This window comes from Canis lupus, chromosome 3 (assembly GCF_048164855.1).
Source record: "Canis lupus baileyi chromosome 3, mCanLup2.hap1, whole genome shotgun sequence".
In the NCBI taxonomy this organism is placed as follows: Eukaryota; Metazoa; Chordata; class Mammalia; order Carnivora; family Canidae; genus Canis; species Canis lupus.
The window spans coordinates 80,809,178-80,827,080 of NC_132840.1; the positions used below are offsets into that span (position 1 = coordinate 80,809,178).

Here is a 17,903-nt window from a genome sequence, read left to right on the forward strand (position 1 = left end):
CCCCAGGAGGAACTGAATCCAGTCAACAACCCACCTGAACTGGGAGGCAGAGTCATCCCACAGCCTCCAGGAAAGAGCACCTTGATTTCAGCCTGTTTGATTTTGGGCAGAGGACCCGGATGAGCCATGCTGTGCCAGCTTCTGAGCCCCAGGACTATGAGCTAACGTGTTTGTGTTAAGTTACTACCTTTATGGCAATTTGTTGTATAACAATAGAAAAATAATATAAGTATATCCCAAATATTGCATGGGGTATACTTACACACACACACAAAAAAAAACCCCAAAACTTAAGGGGCACCCGGGTGGCTCATCAGTTAAGGGTCCAATTCTTGATCTCAGCTGAGGTCTCGATCTTGGGTGATGAGTTCAAGCCCTGCATTGGGCTCCATGCTGAGTGTGGAACCTACTTAAAAATAAAATAAAATAAAAAATCATTGTTTTTCTGTAAATCAAATTTAGGTGGGCCATTTGTATTTTTATTTGCTAAATCCAACAACCCTAAATCCCAGGTAGGTCACCAGGATAGACTGGTTCAGAGCTGGGCCATGAAGCCAACTGAGATTTCCCCGGCTGGCACCGAGTTCTGTGGGCCGGAAAGGGTCTGCACACCCGCTACCACCAAAGCAAGAGAGAAGGTTTCCAGGGGACCTGGCCAACACCTTGCACACAGGTTGTAACAATTTCCCTCCAAAGCAAAGGTTCTTAACCTTGAGTCTAGACCCCTGGGGCATCCACAGATAAAATTCTAGGGGTCTGGGAACTTTGATGGGAAGAAAAACCAGACCCTTATTTTCACTGTCCTCTGATACTTAATATTCCTTCAATTAAGAAATAGGTATTATCAGGGGCGCCTGGGGGGCTCAGTCAGTTAAACATCTGCCTTCAGCTCAGGCCATGATCTCCAGGTCCTGGGACTGAGCCCTGCATCGGGCCCCCTGCTCAGAGGGGGTCTGCTTCTCCCTCTCCCTCACCCTGCTGCTCCCCCCTGCTCGTGCTCTCTTGCTCTCTCAAATAAATAAATAAAATCTCAAAAAAAAAGAAAAAAAGAGTATAGGCATTATCAGTACCTGTGACTTTGTTACCAATAGAAATCACATAGCAGCTTCTGGTGATAGCACAAAATATTTTTTATATTCGTCACTATTTTGAAATTATGGTAGTTCTTAAATATTATTATTTAATATGCTAATAAAGAAGCACATGTATTGCCCTATATGTGTTTCTAATGTTTCAACAACTATATTTTATTATAATTGGTTTCCTTTGTAAATCTAAAGTATATTTATTTATCCATTTAAGAGAGAGAGAGAGGGAGGGAGCCCGCACGAGCTGGGAGAGGGGTAGTGGGAGAGGAGGAGAATCTCAAGCAGACTCCACACTGAGCGTGGAGCCCAATGCAGGGCTCTCGAACCCATGACCCCAAGATCACGACCTGAGCTGAAACCAAGAGCTGGATGCTCAACCAACGAGCCACCCAGACGCCCCTACTGTATTTAAAACAAAAACAACAACAACCTTATTGAAAGCACCCCTAGAAAAAAACAAAACAAAACAAAATAATAAAATAAAATAAAATAAAATAAAATAAAATAAAATAAAATAAAATAAAAAAGAAAGCACCCCTAGGATCTACCAGACTGTGTTCTTGGATGAAAAGGCTAGCGCCTGGTAGGAGCAATAGGCCACAATGGACACGACGTCAGGGTATCAGTTACCTTGGGTTCCGACGCCAGCTTTAGTGCCTCACTGCTGTGCAAACGAGATCAATCACTGAACCTTTCTGAGGCTCCGTTTCCTCCTCTTTAGAATAGAGTTTCTGAGAGAATGAAAGAAGTAATACATGTGAACCACCTAGCACAGGCTGGTCCTCAGTAAATAAATAGCAGTCTTGGCTATTAGCAACAATTATGACCAATAACTATCGTCACAGTCCCTCAGTGAGCATAATAGAATGCGTTACGATAGCTACCATCATGTGTCGTTGGTTCCTCCTTTCCCTGCTCCCGCCCCCCTATTTTTGCTTCATTGTCCTCGGGCTCCAGCAGGGACAGTGGTTTCCTGTAGCCTCCAAATGGCTTTGCCCCACATAGCCACAGCCCCTGCCCTCATCCCACAGGCCCCGTCCCTGGCTCAGCACGCACATCCCTCCCGCTATCTACCCATCGCTCCAGCAAATGGAACAAAAATGCACCTCCCCTCTGTGGTGGTGACGTCCTACACTGTGTTAATGAGAAACAAGCGGCCTGTTGTGCTCAGTGCAGGGAGAGGAGGACAGATCCCCGCTGCCACCCACACTCACATCCCTAAGGTGGCACGGGGTGACACGGCAGGAAGGTGCAAAGGCCCTCTCTGCCTAGGCCTTTCTTTGCATACCAAGGCCCTTGGGGGTTCTTGGCACAGTCCCCGACCCCTGCACCCTCACCACAGCCCTTCCTGTTATGGGGCACTGGACCCAGCCTTGGGTGTGGGCAGGAGGGCAGCCAAAGCCTGAGTCACTGGGAGGGGACAGTTGAGTCTTGAGATGTGGTCTCCGTGGGGAGGACTGAGGACAGAGAGGAGTGGAAAGGCCCTCCTTCAGGCCTGCATCCCTTCAGCAGCACGGTGGGGTGAGTGGAGCCCTGCTGCGCCTCACACCTCACCACCCTTCTTTGGTCTCCTGTGCTCTGTGTCCCGGGCCCACCCCCTTCTCTGGAAGCACCAGAACCCTCTTTTTCACAACTCACTTCTCTCTCACCCGGAGTCATTGGTCCAACAGGAAAACTGGCCTGCAGAGGGCTGCTGACTCACGCCAGGTAGCAGGGCAGCGTGACGAGTGAAGCCTATTGCCTTGGGCTCTGGGCAGAATTGGAGGTGCTGGCTGGACCCTGAGCCCTGGAAAGAGGGGTGTCCCTGAGGCCGGAATGGCCCTGCGTGGGTCTGCCCAGCCTGGCACACCGGATGTCCCACACCCAGTGCCAGAGGCACAAGTGACACGATGCCAATTCCCACAGCAAGGCCTGCCCAATGCCTGCCCAGAACTTTCTGCCAGAGTCGGCTACCGGTCCCAGGCATGTGTCACTGTCTCCACCCTTGGCTTCACACGCTGGCTCCTGCTGTCTGCATCATGTGTCTACCTCCCCTCCCCCTCACCGGTCCCCTGGTCTCCTGGGACTCTCTAACCTTGGGCCTTGGGTTGTCTGTTGGCTGGGTTTTAGGGTCTACAGCTTTGGGAGAGGGGACTCCCCTTCACTTGCCATCCATGGAGTCCTCTTCAGCCAGGCTTGTGTGGCCCCCAAAAGGAAGTGGGTGAATTTGGGCTCTGTGCCTTGGTTTCCAGTAAACCGGCAGGGACCCCCCGAACTACTCTCCCAGATGCCCTCTTGTCCTCCCAGGAGGAGCCAGCCAGCCCACCCCCTGCCGCTGCTCCCGAGGCTCACAGTCCTGGAGTCACCCCTTCGCCAATGGCACCTGTCTCTCCCACCGTAGAGCCAGAGGGTTAGAACCAGTCCTGGCAAAAACAAGAAGTGTAGTAGCCTTAGCGGGAGGGGAGGGGATTATCCTCTCTCTCCAGGGGAAGGGGAACGCTGTCAAGCACCCTCCACACCATCTTAGACACTGTTCAGGGAACTTTCCGGAGAACCTCTTGATTACTCCTCACAAGAACCTACAAAATTGGTATTTTCTCCATTTTACAGGTGAGAACACTGAGCTGCAGAGAGTTTTCTAACATGCCCAAGGCTGAGGAGCAGAGCTGGACATTAAGCCATGTCTGTCTGGGTCCATAATTCATGCTTTTCCCCGACCCTAGGCGCTCTCAGGCCTGCCAACCCCACTGCCTCCCCTAAGTTTCCACCTACTTGGTCCTGCCTCAGCCTCCCATTTGGCTCTCCAATTCCCCACTGGGACTAGAGGTCACCCTGAATCCCTTTCCGTATGACTAGAGCCCCAACACACCTCCTAATTCTTGGCACTCCCTTCTCCTGGGATGGGCCCCTGGGCCTTGGGTCCACCCCCAAAGCCCTCAGGGCCCCTGCACCCAACTGACTGACCCCTCAAACCATGTCGCTGTTGCCCTTTCTCCCTGTTTTCCTGCTGCGCTGACCCATCCATAGGACTGAACCTCCTTGAATGACACTGGCCCCAAACAAGGCTGACTTGCTGCAACCTTGTGGACACGGCCTGGGGACAATGGGAGACTGTTCTGGGGTGGGGTGGGGGGGCCTCACGGCTGCCTAGCCCTGCCTCTCCCTTCTCTCCTCCTCCCCTCTCCTCCGGGGTGGAGGTGCCAGCCCCGCCCAGAGACCTGGGTCCCTTACAACCTCGCGCCCACCTTGCTCGGGGAGTGGGGATCCGACCTGATAAGAACCCAGGACAAATGGGAGATTGGGAAGCTGGTCTGGAAAAGCCTCTGTGAGGGTGTGGACGCAGGAAGCTCGGTAGAGAGACGCTGGCGAGACCAGGCCCGACCTCCCCTGGGCGTGAGGGGAGCGAGAGCTGGAGTGGACAGGGGGCCAGGAGACGCCTTCACCTCCTGTGAAGCAGCCTGTTTACATTCCGTCTGCTTCCATGGCTTTTTCCAGACTGCTGGCCCGGCTTCCTCACACTGTGCTGTTGTCCACACCCTCCCCGTCGCCTGATGCCCCCACGGAGGGACACAGCTGTCCACGTGGCTCTGCCGCAGCCCAGGAATGGTGACAGCCCCCGGGGGACCAGAGAGCCCAGAGGCCTCACAGCCCTTTGGCTGCCAAGCCTCGCCCTTCTTGGGGGACCCTCGCCTTTTTCTTGCTTCTCTCACATGGTGTTAGCTCTCCTGCCATTCTACACCGATCTCTTGCCCAAAAGTCTTAGGCAACGAGGGCTGGAGAAGTGGGGACCCCGCGCCCCGGTCACACACACAGGTAAGTCGGGGGCAGAAGCCCACCTCCCCCTGCCTGAGGCTCCCCAGGCCCGAGCCCACCCTTCCTGCGGGGCCTCCAGCCCATACGTAGCCTCGATTTATTTCAAACCAACAGCCCAGCGCTGGGCTGAGCCGTTTGTCGGCCCAAGGCCGGCCCCCTGCCTGTCGCATGGGATGCGGCCCCCGTCCATTCTGGGACATCCTTGGTGGAGGGCTCCCAGGAGAGGCCAGGGGAAGGCCCCGGGAGGGCAGAGCGGGGACGGGGGAGCAGCTCTTTCTGGGAAGGAGAGCACGGAGAGGCCCCGAGACAGGCTGAGGACAGAGGCAAAGATGAAAAGACAGACAGGAGCTGGGGGAGACCGACAGAGAGACAGAAAAGCACCAAGAGGTCCAAATTGACACCACATGGCCGTTACGCTGGACCCCAGGGCCCAGCAAACAAGGTTTCGTGCTGAGTCAGTTACCATGGTGACAAACATGCAGGAAATATCCAAGATAACTAGAATAGTGGCAATAACATGTGTTTTGTATAAAACCTCCGCTCCCCCCCCCCACCCCCCAATGCACTCGTTACATTACTCGGGATAAACTTGGCTTTTGCAATCACCTTCCCTGAGAGGCCTGGCGGAGGGGGTGCCGAGGTCATCGGGTGAAAGGAACCGCTGCCCTGGGGAACCGACGGGCCTGGAGAGGTTTCTGCTTGGGGAAAACGGGGTACAGTTCATGCCTCTCGCCTTCAAGTCCAGGTTTGGGTTCCCGCAGCCTTCTGCTCCGGAACACAAAGGCCCGGAAGAGTGAATTCCTGTGTGAGGTCAGGTGTAAGTCTGAGGGCCGAGGCCTGGGTACTTGCCTTGCAAGCCCGAGAAGCCTCGCGACAGGGTTCAGGTTGTGGGGTGAGGGCAAAGCTAAAAGGGGGTGCGCGGGCGCAGCGCAGGAGCCAGGCGCCCCGAGAAAGCTGGCACTTCTGCAGGTGACCCCCTGCCCTCTCTCCCAAAGCAAGGGCAAGGGTCTCTGGGGGGAGGACGTGGAGAAGCAGGGGAGGAACAGGGGCTCTTCAGGGCAGGAAAGTCGGAGAAAGAAGAAAAGGAGCTGCTTTGGCTTGGTAGACACTCGGGAGGCAGACCCGGGGGTGGAAGCAGGTGAGGGGAGCCACGGAGGAGAGGGGCGCCTCCCCGAAAGCGCTCGCCGGCCCCCTCTGCTCCTGAGGCCACCACAAGAGGCCCAGCTGGAGGCCAAGTGAGTCCATCCCTTCCCGCCACCGCCCCCCCCCCACCCCATGTCTCTGGGTTGCTGACAGGAAGGATCCCGTGGTGAGAACCCCAGATTCCCTGTCAGGGGCCGCGGCCCACGGCTTGCACAATCCCGGGCAGGCCGCATGACTTCCCTGGGCCCGAGTTCTCGCTCCCGTGGGACGGAGCGGACACTAGCTTATCTCCAAGGGCCTTACGAGGAGCCAAGGTCGTGGCGCACAAGGGAGCACGTGGCACCTGGTAAAGCTCTGCCTTCGAGTGGCTGGTGGCTGCCGTGACACAGGCGGAGAGGAGGGGACAGGCCCGGGAGAGGTTGCACCGGGGTTCATGTGAGGCGACTTTCTGGTTTCCCTAATGACATTACACCCAGATTTTCCGATCTAAACAACCAGCTTCAGTTGTGATTTCCCATCTTGGAAACTTTCTGGGAAATGATCCGTGATAGAAACGGTTTGGGAAGGATCCACCTGGACGCAGTGAACCTTGCTTGGCTTGGAGCTTTCCCCTTGGGAATGCCACCACCTAACTGTGGCCTGGGGGGACTCAGGGGGCACTTCTATCTGCTGACCCCTGCTCCTGACCCTCTTCAGCACCGTAGCATCGGTCCCTCCTGCATCGAGAGCGCTGAGCCAGGCCCAGAAGCAGCCCTTAAATGACCCTCTGGGGTTGGGGCGCCTGGGGGGCTCAGTGGTTGAGCGTCTGCCTTTGGCTCAGATCATGATCCCGGGGTCCTGAGATCGAGTCCTGCATCAGGTTCCCTGCATGGAGCCTGCTTCTTTCCGTGTGTCTCTCATGAATAAATAAATAAAATCTTAAAGAAGAAAAACGAGGCAGATGGTACCAGCTTCCTTGGGAATGTAGAGATCTCTCAAACTGAGGCCAGAATTGCTTCCTCTTTGCTGTTGAGAAGAATGAAATCCACCCACTCACATCCCAAATGCAAAGCCTTACTTTGGTCCCCTGCTGGGAGGGACGCGGACGGAGGGACAGGAAGGGGACGCAAGACCACCTAGATCCCTGGTGTCTGGCTCACCCAGTAACAGCCCCGCCCGGGGAGGGGTCGGCCCAGGGAGGAGCATTCTATGTCGTGGATCCAGGACTAGGGCAGGAAGCCCTGAAGGAGCAGGGACCTGGCAGCGCCTCGCAGGTGGCATGCCAGCTGAGCGAGGGGGAGAAAGGCAGACCAAGGCCCCCCGCCCAGGCCCTGGTTCCCTCGGAGGACAGCAGGAGGTCTGCTGGGCGGGCCACCACCTCCCCAGCTGGCTGCCTTTTCTGTATCTGGTTTCACTCTCTCTCTGCTTTTTCCATATTGATTCTCTTTGGCCCTGGGGCAATTTTTTCCAGCTCTTCATCTGTTTCTCTGTGGCACCAGTGGAACAGGCAGGCTCAGGGACAGAAGGCTGATTCTGTGTGTGCCTGAGTGTGTTGGGGGCAGAGGTGGGTGGCGGGGTGATGGCATAAGGAGGAACAGAAGGAATGAGTAGCCGTGAGCCTGGCAGTCCTGGTCGCATCTCCAAATGTCGCCGGGGAAGTCCAAGGGCTAAACGGGAGCCAGGGAGGGCTGGAGCCTGGTGGGGAGGACGAAGCGGCCGCCTACCCTCTTTCCTGGTAATTCCTCAGGGGTTTTCAGAGGAACAGGGATAAGCTATAGATCCCAAAGGAGCCTGAACCTGAGAAAGAAGAAGCCAGTCTTCCTTCCGTCCCCCATAGACCCAGCTGGAATCCCCGCCAGAGCACCCCGGGGGTGTGGGCTGAGCACCAAAGCACAAAGCCTGCCTGAAAGACTTTCGGGTATGGTGTTGCCTGGCCCTGGGGTAGGGGCAGCATGCAGGCAGCCACTCCTCTCTGTTGGCCAAGAAGCCTTCTCCAGGGGATTAATAGGGCCTTCCTGCCACCACCCCACCCCACCCCCGGCTGATGCAGGAGCCAGAACACCACCCCTGGCTGCCAGCCAGCCTGTGTCTGGGGAGCCAGTGCTCTCTCGGAGACTCGCAGACTCACTGCTGGGGCCTGAGGACAGGAAGAGGGAGGTAGAGGCTTCTGGGGAGTCCTTCGGGCCACCCAGCGGGGACGTGCTGACCGTGAAGTCCTGCCAGCTCAGCTACGGGGGAGATAGGCCTTCCTGGCCCCGGGCTGGGGTGGACAGGGAGTCGGGAGGGTCTCTTGTTGGTGTGTCTTCTCTTTCTCCCTCTCTCTCTCTCCACCCACCCCCCCCACCCGAAGACGGGGAATATAGGACCAATCCTTAACCTGGAAGCTCGAGCTCAGGGGCCCAGGAGGCTGTGAACTCCCGTCTTGCACAGATGTAGCACCAGTCGGAAAACCAAGTCCAAGTTAAGGGGTGGCAATGCCGTCGGGCAGGGATGGGAGGGGGACTGACCTTCCAGGAGCAGGATGTGCCACCTATGGGCCCAGTGGGATGAGAAGAAACCAGTCTGTACCTGCAAGTCTTCTAGAAAGAGACGACTGAGTGCGTGGCTGCAAGGGGACCCTGAAGTCACTGTGGATGAGGAACGGGAGGCCCAGGGTGGTTACTTTTCCTGCCAAAGGCCCCGCGATGATTGGGCAGTGTGAGAACCAGTTATTGCGCCTTTTTATCCTCCACCTTCTCTCGGGGGCCCGTGACCCGGAGACCCCCAGCATGAAGGGAAGACGGGCCAGCTGCCCTGCTGGGGAACAAGCAGTGGAGCAGCGTCCGGCGAGGAGCGGCTGCGGAGGGGGGCACCCCGGAGCCCGCGACCCCGGGTGGGGCGGGTGGGGGCTCCCTAGAGCCAGGGGCGCCCGCAGCCTGGGACCTTCAAAGTGGTCCCCGCCCGGCTCTCACTGTCTCTGCGCTCGGCCTCCCCTGCGCTCCGCTAAGTGCACAAACAGGGCACTCAGGCAGCTCTGCTGGTGGACGCCCCGACTTAGCAACGGCTCCTACAATAAATAAACACCCCGCCCTGCACGCTTGCACACACTCATCCATGTCCGCTCGCGCCCTCGGGCCACGTTCACTGCAGACACTGCCACCTGCCGCCAGGTGCCGGGGCCACCTGGGGCCTCGGCTGCAAGGACACCCGGACCCAGGCTCGGGGCTTGCTCTGCTAGCCGGCAGCCGGCGCACGAGGCTCGGGTGGAGGAAGCAAGGAGGGCAGCCCCGGCAGTAGGACAAGCGGACCCTTGGGGCGACACGGTAACTAGTTCCAGAAGGGAAGCCCTGGGGGACAGGGACGCCTGCTGGAGATCCCCGCCCTTTCAGAGGCAGAGTCGCAGCTCCTGGCCAGAACTCGTTCCATGTCCCCCCACAAAGGGCCATTCCCCTGCCCACCCTTTGTCGTCAGTTTAAAGGGGACAAGCACCATCCGGGTAGCAGGATCAAGGCATGACACTTAGACAGTAAAACCTCTGCCTAGTTCTAGGACAATGTTTATTTTTTTAAAGATTTTTTTAAAAGACTTTATTTATTTATTTATTTGAGGGGGAAAAGAGAGGGTACATGCACAAGCAGGGAGAGGGGCAGAGGAAGAAGGAGAAACAGGCGCCCCACGAGCCTACCATGGGGCTCGATCCCAGGACCCCTGGATCACGACCTGAGCCACAGGCAGACGCCCAACCGACCGAGCCACCCAGGGGCCCCTGGAATGACGTTCTCACCAAGGCCTGGGCAACACCATCGAGGAGCCCTCTCACCGTTTTGTCACCACGGCCCTTGCCACAACCTTGGAGATACCTGTCTTCTTGAGAAGGGTGACTTCCTGTGGCATCCGGCTCACAGCCAAGTGTCAGGTACCCCCTCATCAGGAAGTCAGATGGGGACGTCAGAGTCTGTGTTCCATCCAGGAACAATTAAAGCAAAATCATCTTAGGCCCAAGGAACTGGCGGTTACCAGCGGGAAGCTGCGTGGGATACATAAGACCAGGACAACCGAGGAGTGAGGAGGTGGTGGTGTTTAATGCTGCGCTGAAGCCCCGATCACAGTGAGAGACGAGTGGTGACAGCCGCAGACAGAGACCAGGCCTCGCGTCGGGCAGCGCGGCACAGCAGACCCACGTAGGCGTCGGCATCAGGCGTATCTGGTTTCGAGTCCCCACTTTTCTGTCATTAGCTGTGGGACAGCAGGAGATTTACCTGACTTCTTCTGTCTCTACAAGTCCCGTCTTTTGTGTTTGCTGTAGAGAGCGATCAAACGCTGTATTCTCCGTCTCCAGCACTAGCACTGCTGCCTTCCCCAGCGGTGGAGGAACGTGGCATGATCTTACATCCCTGCTCTGCTCTCCTTTATTGTATGAAAGAAAAAAAAAAAAAAACATTAACCAAGCCGGGACAAGGTAACATGTGTGAACGTGCATTCTGTTAAAAATGTCCTACAACACTGAGGCACTATCATTTAAAATAGCTTCAGGTCAGTCTGGACCCAGTAGATTTCTAACTTCCAGGTCTTACTCCTCAATGATTCCATACTGCTAATTATAATTACAATTAATTACAGGCAGGTACAAAAGATCATCAACAGAGCAATAGAAACGGAGCACAAAATATTAGCTCTGTTGTCTGCACACGTACTTTCATCGTAGCTTTGCCATAATGAGAAACAAACAGGGACTGAGCAAAGCCTGGAAAGTGGGCATGTGGCTCCAGCGTTCGGGTGTGAGCTCTTCCTTCAACCCCGGGTGTGGAGGACGAGGACCTCCGGGGTAGCCCCACCTGCCCATCTGCCTCAGGACATCCCTCCTCAGCACTCCTGGAACTTTCTATGCATTCCCCCACTCCTCTGCCTTCTCTGTCTGCCTCCTGAGCTGCTGTCAGCGTGAGCGGAGAGCGAGTTCTCGACTCAGGACCAGGAGACTCCATGCACGGCAAGAAGGGTGCCGGGTTAGGGCCTGGCATACGAGAGGGCTGGGTCCCCACAGGGAGCATTCAGATCAGAGCTAAGGGTACGGATTGGGGTGCGCGCTGGCACTGAAGGCCCAGGTCAGACCTAGCAAGCCGGCCAAGTCTGAGAAACCAAGCACTGTTGGGCGTTGCTGGCTCCAAGTGTGCACTGGCTGGGAAGCTGAACTCGGCCCGGAGACCAGGAAACCGGGCACCAGATCTGGAAGAGTCGGCGCAGGGCAGTGGGACTCCAGCAGCGAGAGAGGATTTGGACACGGGACAAGAGACTGCTGAACTGGGAACGCCAGACCCTTATTGGCCAAGTGCAGGCCTCAGGGCCCGAGTTAATGGGCAGGAGCCCGTGTGAGCACGGCTGGACCGGGGCCTGGGGGACAGCGTGAGAGGCGGGGTGCCTCCACGGAACGTTCAGCAGCACGGACGACGCAAACAGCACCCCCTGCTCTGCACACCTTCCAGCCTGGGACAGCGGCCCGGTCCTCTGAATCTCAGTCTTCTCAACTTTAAGATGGGGGTAGTGACTCCTACCTCGGAAGGTGATTGTAACTGTGTGAACTACGTGGCGTAATGGATATTGAAGTGCTGAGCATTTTGTCCAGCCTCACTGAAAGTGCTCAATAAAAGCTAAGCATTATTGCTCATTAAACTTTTATCGAGTGCCCGCTACACGCCAGGCCCCGTGCTTTGTACAGGAGGCAGAGAGATGGGAAATAGGGACACTGCTCTCAAGACATGTAGACGTAGAGAGGTGAGCAGAGGCTCCTGCTTCAAATTAGCGATTATAGTATAGTAAGATGATTGTCCCCCTGGAGGCAGGTGCAAAGTGCAGTAGGCGGAAGCCAGGGAAAGGGCGCTCTAACCAGGCCTGGAGAAATCCAGGAGAGCTCCCAGGGGGAGACAGTGCATGAGCTGTACCCTGAGGTATGCACAGGCGTCTTCCTGGCAGACAAGCCAAGAAATGGGAACGGGGGCAGAGGAAGGAGCAAGTACAAAGATGCAGAGCCATGAGAAAACCTGCTGTGCTCTGGGAGAGAACAATGAATTTCAGTGTTGCCTTAGCATGACGAGGAGGAGTGGGAAGGAGAAATGAGTGCTGGCTCAGCTGATGGACACAAACCAGATCACACAGGATCTTTTCTATGCCCTGCTTTAGGATACAGACTCTATCCGGAGAGTGATGAGAAGCCACCAAGAACATTCAGGAAAGGACTGGTGGACAAGATTTGTTTCATGAAAATATCACTCTCGCTCCTGTGTGGGGTATCACTGAGCATCGTTAAGACTGGCCGGAGGGAACCTGGGAGGAGACCACAGCCACAGCCATCAGGAAGTGAGGCAGTAGAAATGGGGCCAGAGCAGAGGGCATGGGCACTTCAGGGGTCAAATTGGCAGAACCTGGTGACTTAGTGGATGTTGGGGATAAGGCGGAGGCCCTGGGGAAATATTGACACCCATCTCCAAGATGGTGAGCAGATTCAAGGGTAGCAGAGAGACCTGCTACTGAGTCCTGCTTCATCTCTGAGAATTTAAGGTGGAGTGGAGAAGAGAGACCTTGGAAGTGCAGGTGTGGGGTCATGGGCATGAGGGTGCAGCTTAGCTGCAGGTGGAGAGTATGTAGAGTGAGAGGAGAACCCACAGATAGCCATGGAGCCATGGGTGATCCCATCCACCATTTACAGATTGGGTGGGGCATGGGGCATAAAAATGACAAAAAAGAATCCTCCAAAGTAGCAGAGAGACCCAGGAAAGAGCAGTAGCACACAAACCAATGGAGCAAAGCAAGTCAAGATTAAGAGAAAAGTCAATGGTGTCAAATGCCACCGATGAGTCAAGGCACTGAAAAGTGCCTACAGTGGTGAGTTGGAAGGGTGGCCTTCCAGTGTCAGCTGGACTCAGAGGGTTGAGGAGAGAATGTGAGATGGGACGGGGTAGGGGGGCCGGTCATGATGTGTGTTTTGGAGAAGCATGACCAAAAGGGAAGGTGTACAGGGTAATAGCTGGACAGGGACTTCAGGTCGAAGGAAGGTCTAATTTTGTTTTTTGTTACATAGGTGCATATGCTAAGGAGAGATGGAGTTTGAAGATTCAGGGAAAAAGCGGGGATAAGGGAACAAGGTCCCAGAGGACAGGACCCCTTGACCCGAAACTCACTGTCTCAGGTCAGGTCAGGTTCTACCAGAAACATACTCTGAGATTTTCACGCAGGAGAATTACTGGGGCACGACACTTGCTGAGTGAGCCGGCAAAAGAAGCAGAACCAGCAGAGAGAAAACCTGAAGAGCAACACAGTTGGAAGAGCAGAGCGCTCTGAAGCTGGGGGTCCCTTCAGAAATGGCCCTAAATGAGGAGGAGCACTGTTGAGGCGCAGAGCTTTGTAAAGGGTGTTGGACATTGGAAGAAATTCCTTCTTGATGGACTCACTGCAAGACAGAAAATCATTGAGAAAGGGGGTCTGGGGTCTTGAGAAGAGGAGCGAAGATCTGGACTGGCCTGGGGGACTCACCTCTGTGCATTTCTGGGGGTGCCATAAATCTGCGGTGACGCCATCTTCCGGGCCAGGCGATTGTCCTCAGTAGGGCTCAGCATATGAGAAGGACAAGTGGAAGGGGAGCTGGGAGTGAGATGAATTCAAGGCTCTTTCTGGGGTTTTGGTGTGGTCTGCCCTATTGTGCCTCCTGTCCCAAGGTGGGCCTAGGGGAGGAGCCCCCATGTCTGTATTTGAAGCTTCCTTCTTTCTCTCAGGGTAGCTGTCTTGGCCAACTCACCAATCCAAAAGTTGGAAAAAAAAAAAAAAAGAAGCAGAATACATATCAAACCATTCCCAGAATCAAACTCCAGTATAAATTAGAGACCAGTGAGTCAGATACATGTGGATTACATTTTCCTCTAACTATATACTTGGTTAGAACATCCTAGACTGGGGTTTGGGAGTGATGGATCCTGTTTGGGACACCCAAGTCATTACCAAGAGGGAAATATGTGTTCCCATCCAAGTTCCTGGTCACTGGGCGTGGTCTAGACACCTCTGCTCCAGGCTGCATAAATTCCCATGACTGCGGACCACCGGGACAAACTTCTAGGAAGCAAGGCTTGGCACCTTGGAACAACCCAAGCCAAACCTGATGGGGCCAAGCGGGTGGGGAAACCTGGCCCTGTAGGGCTGGCTTCTGTTATCCTCACCCACCCTTTCTGTTTAAGCGAGGGGCAGCCTTGAGACCATAAGGCAAATGCCAGCCTCCAGGACCTCAAGCTTCAGAGAAGTTCAGATCGTGTTAGTCTTAAGAAGCCCCCAAAAGAGGATCCCTAGGCTTAGTCAGGGGCTTTTCTGGAATGAATGAGTTGGAGGTGACATGGGGAAGAGGCAACCAACATTCAGTCAGAGACCAAATAATCAAGAGACCTATGTCCTCACTTTCATTCTAGGAGATCACTAAAGTCACTCTCCCCTGGAGTTTGGGTACCATCCCCTAAAAAATCCCCTAAACTTTGGATTAAATGATGACTCAGGGTCTTTGAGATCCTACTTCTCTAGTTCTGAGTCCTTTATGCCTCTGTTAAAACTTATCCTTGTCTGCCTCTTCCATGTCACCTTTCTGCTTCCCAAGGGCCATCAGGGTGTCTGGTGATCTAAATGGCCATGGCCTTGTCTTCCGGTTTCTTGCTCAAACTTCAGTCAGTTCTCTAAGCTGTCATCCAGCCAGCGAGCCAGCCAGCAGAAATGCCCTGACACCAATTTCCCCCACCCCTCCAGCTAGAGCTGGGAAATCAGACACATGGCCACCTCCTGGGGACGAAAACAAGAAGTCCCTGTGGGGCCGCAGATGAGGGTTATGTTAGGTGGCCCAGTTGGTCCCCACACTTCGTACTCAGCCACGGCTGGGAGAAGCAGCCTCTTTTTTGGGCCCTCATTTCCCTGCTCTTCTTACCTCGGACAAAGGGAAGGAGTGACCCACCTCTTGACCCCACAGTGAGGACAGAGAGGGGAAAGAGATAGGCGAGGTTGATGAGGCTTGGTGTCAGGTGGCTGTAGCTGGCCCCTCTCCATCCCTTGATCTCAAGGCCACATTCTCTCAGAGGAATGATGGTGGGAGGGGGGCCAGCAGGAGAGCCTTGAAATGGAATGCTGGAGCTTTCGGGATGGACGGGGTGCCACAACAGCTGTCCTGCAGATGGGGAAGAGCATTTGAACCTTGAGTTTATATTTCTAGAAAAACTTCCCCCTCCCCCTCTTTCTCTCCGCTTAACTCCCTTGCTGTATTATGGGGCTTTTGTGAGGTTTAGAAAAATAAACAGAATCTAACCATAACTGTCTGAAAGTGCTAAATTACCAGGAAAGACATAACAGATTAGCAGTGCAAATTAGTCCTGGGTGGGAGATGGCCAGCACACTGGGGAGCTGAGAATTCCCCACAAGAGTGGTGGTTTCCCGGCTCTTGATCCCCACCCTGGATGAGCCACTTTGCACACTGCGGCTTCTTGGATGGCGCTGAAGGCTGAGTCAAATGGTCTATGGAGCTGACGTTTAGAAACGGGAGGCCACATCCACTGTAAAGTCAGCCAGCCCCCCAGGCTTGGCAAGACCTTGCTAATGCCATCTCGTCCATTCTTGCCTTTGGGTCCAACAGCCCCTAACTCATCCTGGTCGGAGGCGAAACTCTCTCGCTAAAGAGTCAAAATTCATAACATGGTAAGAACTGAAAGGGTTATTAGAACACTGGTCCCATCTTTCACTTTGCAAATGAGGAAAGTGAGCCTCATGGACAGGAAGCAACCCGGCCGAGGTCCTTCAGCTGGTAAATGAGGGAGCGGGGACTAGACACCACGTGTCCTCCACCCCAGCGAAGCTAAACCTTCTATAATAGCATCTCCCAGTCCTCCATCGACCTGCTCCTTTCCTCCTTCCTCCAACTGCTTGTCCCTTCATTCATTTTCCCACAGTTCTACTCAATGAATCTCTGTATATTTGGCCAGTTTGCAAATATAGTCTCTATGTCTTTTTTTTTTTTTAAGATTTTATTTATTTATTTGAGAGAGCAAGAGAGAGCACAAGCAGGGTGAGGGGCAGAGGGAGAAGCAGACTCCCCACTGAATAAGGAGCCCGATGCTGGGCCCGATCCCAGGACTCTGGGATCATGACCCAACCTGAAGGCAGACACCCAACCGGTTGAATCACCCAGGCATCCCTGTGGTTGGTTTTTTTAAGAGAGAGAGTGCACGCATGCACGAGTGGGGGTTAAGAGGTGGGGGTGAGAGCCAGAGGGAGAGGGAGATAATCTCAAGCAAGCTCCACGCCTAGCACAGAGCCCAGCATGGGGCTCAATCTCACAACTCTGAGATCAAGACCTGAGCCAAAACCAAGAGTTGGACCCTTACCCAGGTGCCCTGCTTCCATGGTTTTGAACCCCCAAACTTAGTTTCCTCCGTTCAAGCCAGCTGCCTACATTTACTGAGCCCCCACTATTGACCAGGAGCAGCATTAGGCACCAGCAACACAAAAATGAACAAGGCACAGTCGGAGTCCTTAAAGGTTTGCCCACAGTCAGCAAGGGAGCGCCTGGAGTTCTTTCTGCAGGTAACCTGAGTGTCTCCTGCTAACTACCTCTATCCCTCTGAGGTTTTCAGGACGTATGCAGGGTAGGTTAGGAAGTAGAGATCACTGAGTTAGGCTGCCATCTGTAAGGTGCAGTTCTGGATCTGCAGGAGAAAGACCGCAAAAGAGAGGTTTCTTTTTTATTTTATTTTATTTATTTATTTTATTTTATTTATTTATTTTATTTTATTTATTTATTCATGATAGACATAGAGAGAGAGAGAGAGAGAGAGAGAGAGAGGCAGAGACACAGGCAGAGGGAGAAGCAGGCTCCATGCAGGGAGCCCGACGTGGGACTCGATCCTGAGACTCCAGGATCACGCCCTGGGCCCAAGGCAGGCACTGAATGGCTGAGCCACCCAGGGATCCCAAAAGAGAGGTTTCTAGCTTACTAACAGAGTTAGGGCCAGATAACCTGGATTTGAATCATGGTTCTACAACTTAGCAGCTCTAAGCCCATAAGCACATTATCTAATCTTTCTGAGCTACAGCATTTTCCGAACTGAGGATCGCAGAACCCACTTTATAAGACTATTAGGCAAATCAGATCAAATAAGTAAATTCCCTAGCTCTATGTCTGGCACGCTGGGAACCTCAGTAAATGTTACTTCCCTTCCTTTCTCTTGAGTCTTGGTCTCATATGACTGCGGGTCACCCTGCTGATGCCTACTAAAGGGTCTCAGTGCTTGTTGGTTTAGAAACTGCTGCGCTGTTGATTCCCTTTCAGGCACAAGGAGGGGTTGACTTCCCACCATCTCCTCCTGAGCACAGCTTCCACCTCAAGTGTATCTTATCCAGACCCTCAGGCCTTGACTCAACACCACACGCCTTTCCGCTCCCCTTCCTGCTCCCCGTGCTCCCTCCCTTGGAGTCCACCACTGCCAAAGTATACGCTGCCCTGATCTAACCTATGAGTCTGTTTTGAAGAAGTAAAAAAAATGAAGGGAAGGTGTGGGGGAGACATATCTCCAAGAAGATAAAACTCTCGCCTCCTTGATGTTTCATGAAAGATGCAATGGATTTAGTCAGGAGATACATGTTGGGCACTCAACTCTTCCGTTTATTATCTATGTGACCTTAGCCTTGCTGAGCCTCAGTTTCCTTATCTGCAAAAAGGGAATGCAAAAGCTGTTTCATCTAGGTGTGAAGATTAAATGTGAAAAGACATGTGAACAGTCATAACAAAGAAGAAAGTCCTAGGTGGCTCCCTGGTTCCTCTCCCGCTCCCCGAACACATCTCAAGTAAGGACAGGCCTGGGCCGATCTCGGGAGTGGCAGTGTTACCCTCGCTCAGCTGCAGGTCCCCCCTGG

At 54.2% G+C, this 17,903-nt stretch overlaps 2 long non-coding RNA genes across 3 annotated transcripts; both read right to left on the reverse strand.

Annotated features, from left to right (window-relative positions):
• LOC140625600 (uncharacterized) lies at positions 1-3,117 on the reverse strand. 2 transcript variants are annotated; one of them, XR_012024948.1, is made up of 3 exons: positions 2,727-3,117; positions 1,719-1,819; positions 1-406 (listed from the first exon to the last, which is right to left on the reverse strand). It is a non-coding gene; the product is annotated as an uncharacterized lncRNA (long non-coding RNA). The 2 variants fall into 2 exon arrangements; XR_012024947.1 differs by having other exon boundaries at positions 1-409.
• Positions 3,118-9,596: 6,479 nt separating this feature from the next.
• On the reverse strand, positions 9,597-15,186 carry LOC140631211 (uncharacterized). Its single transcript, XR_012028838.1, has 3 exons — positions 14,929-15,186; positions 13,506-13,762; positions 9,597-10,388 (listed from the first exon to the last, which is right to left on the reverse strand). It is a non-coding gene; the product is annotated as an uncharacterized lncRNA (long non-coding RNA).
• Positions 15,187-17,903: the final 2,717 nt, after the last annotated feature.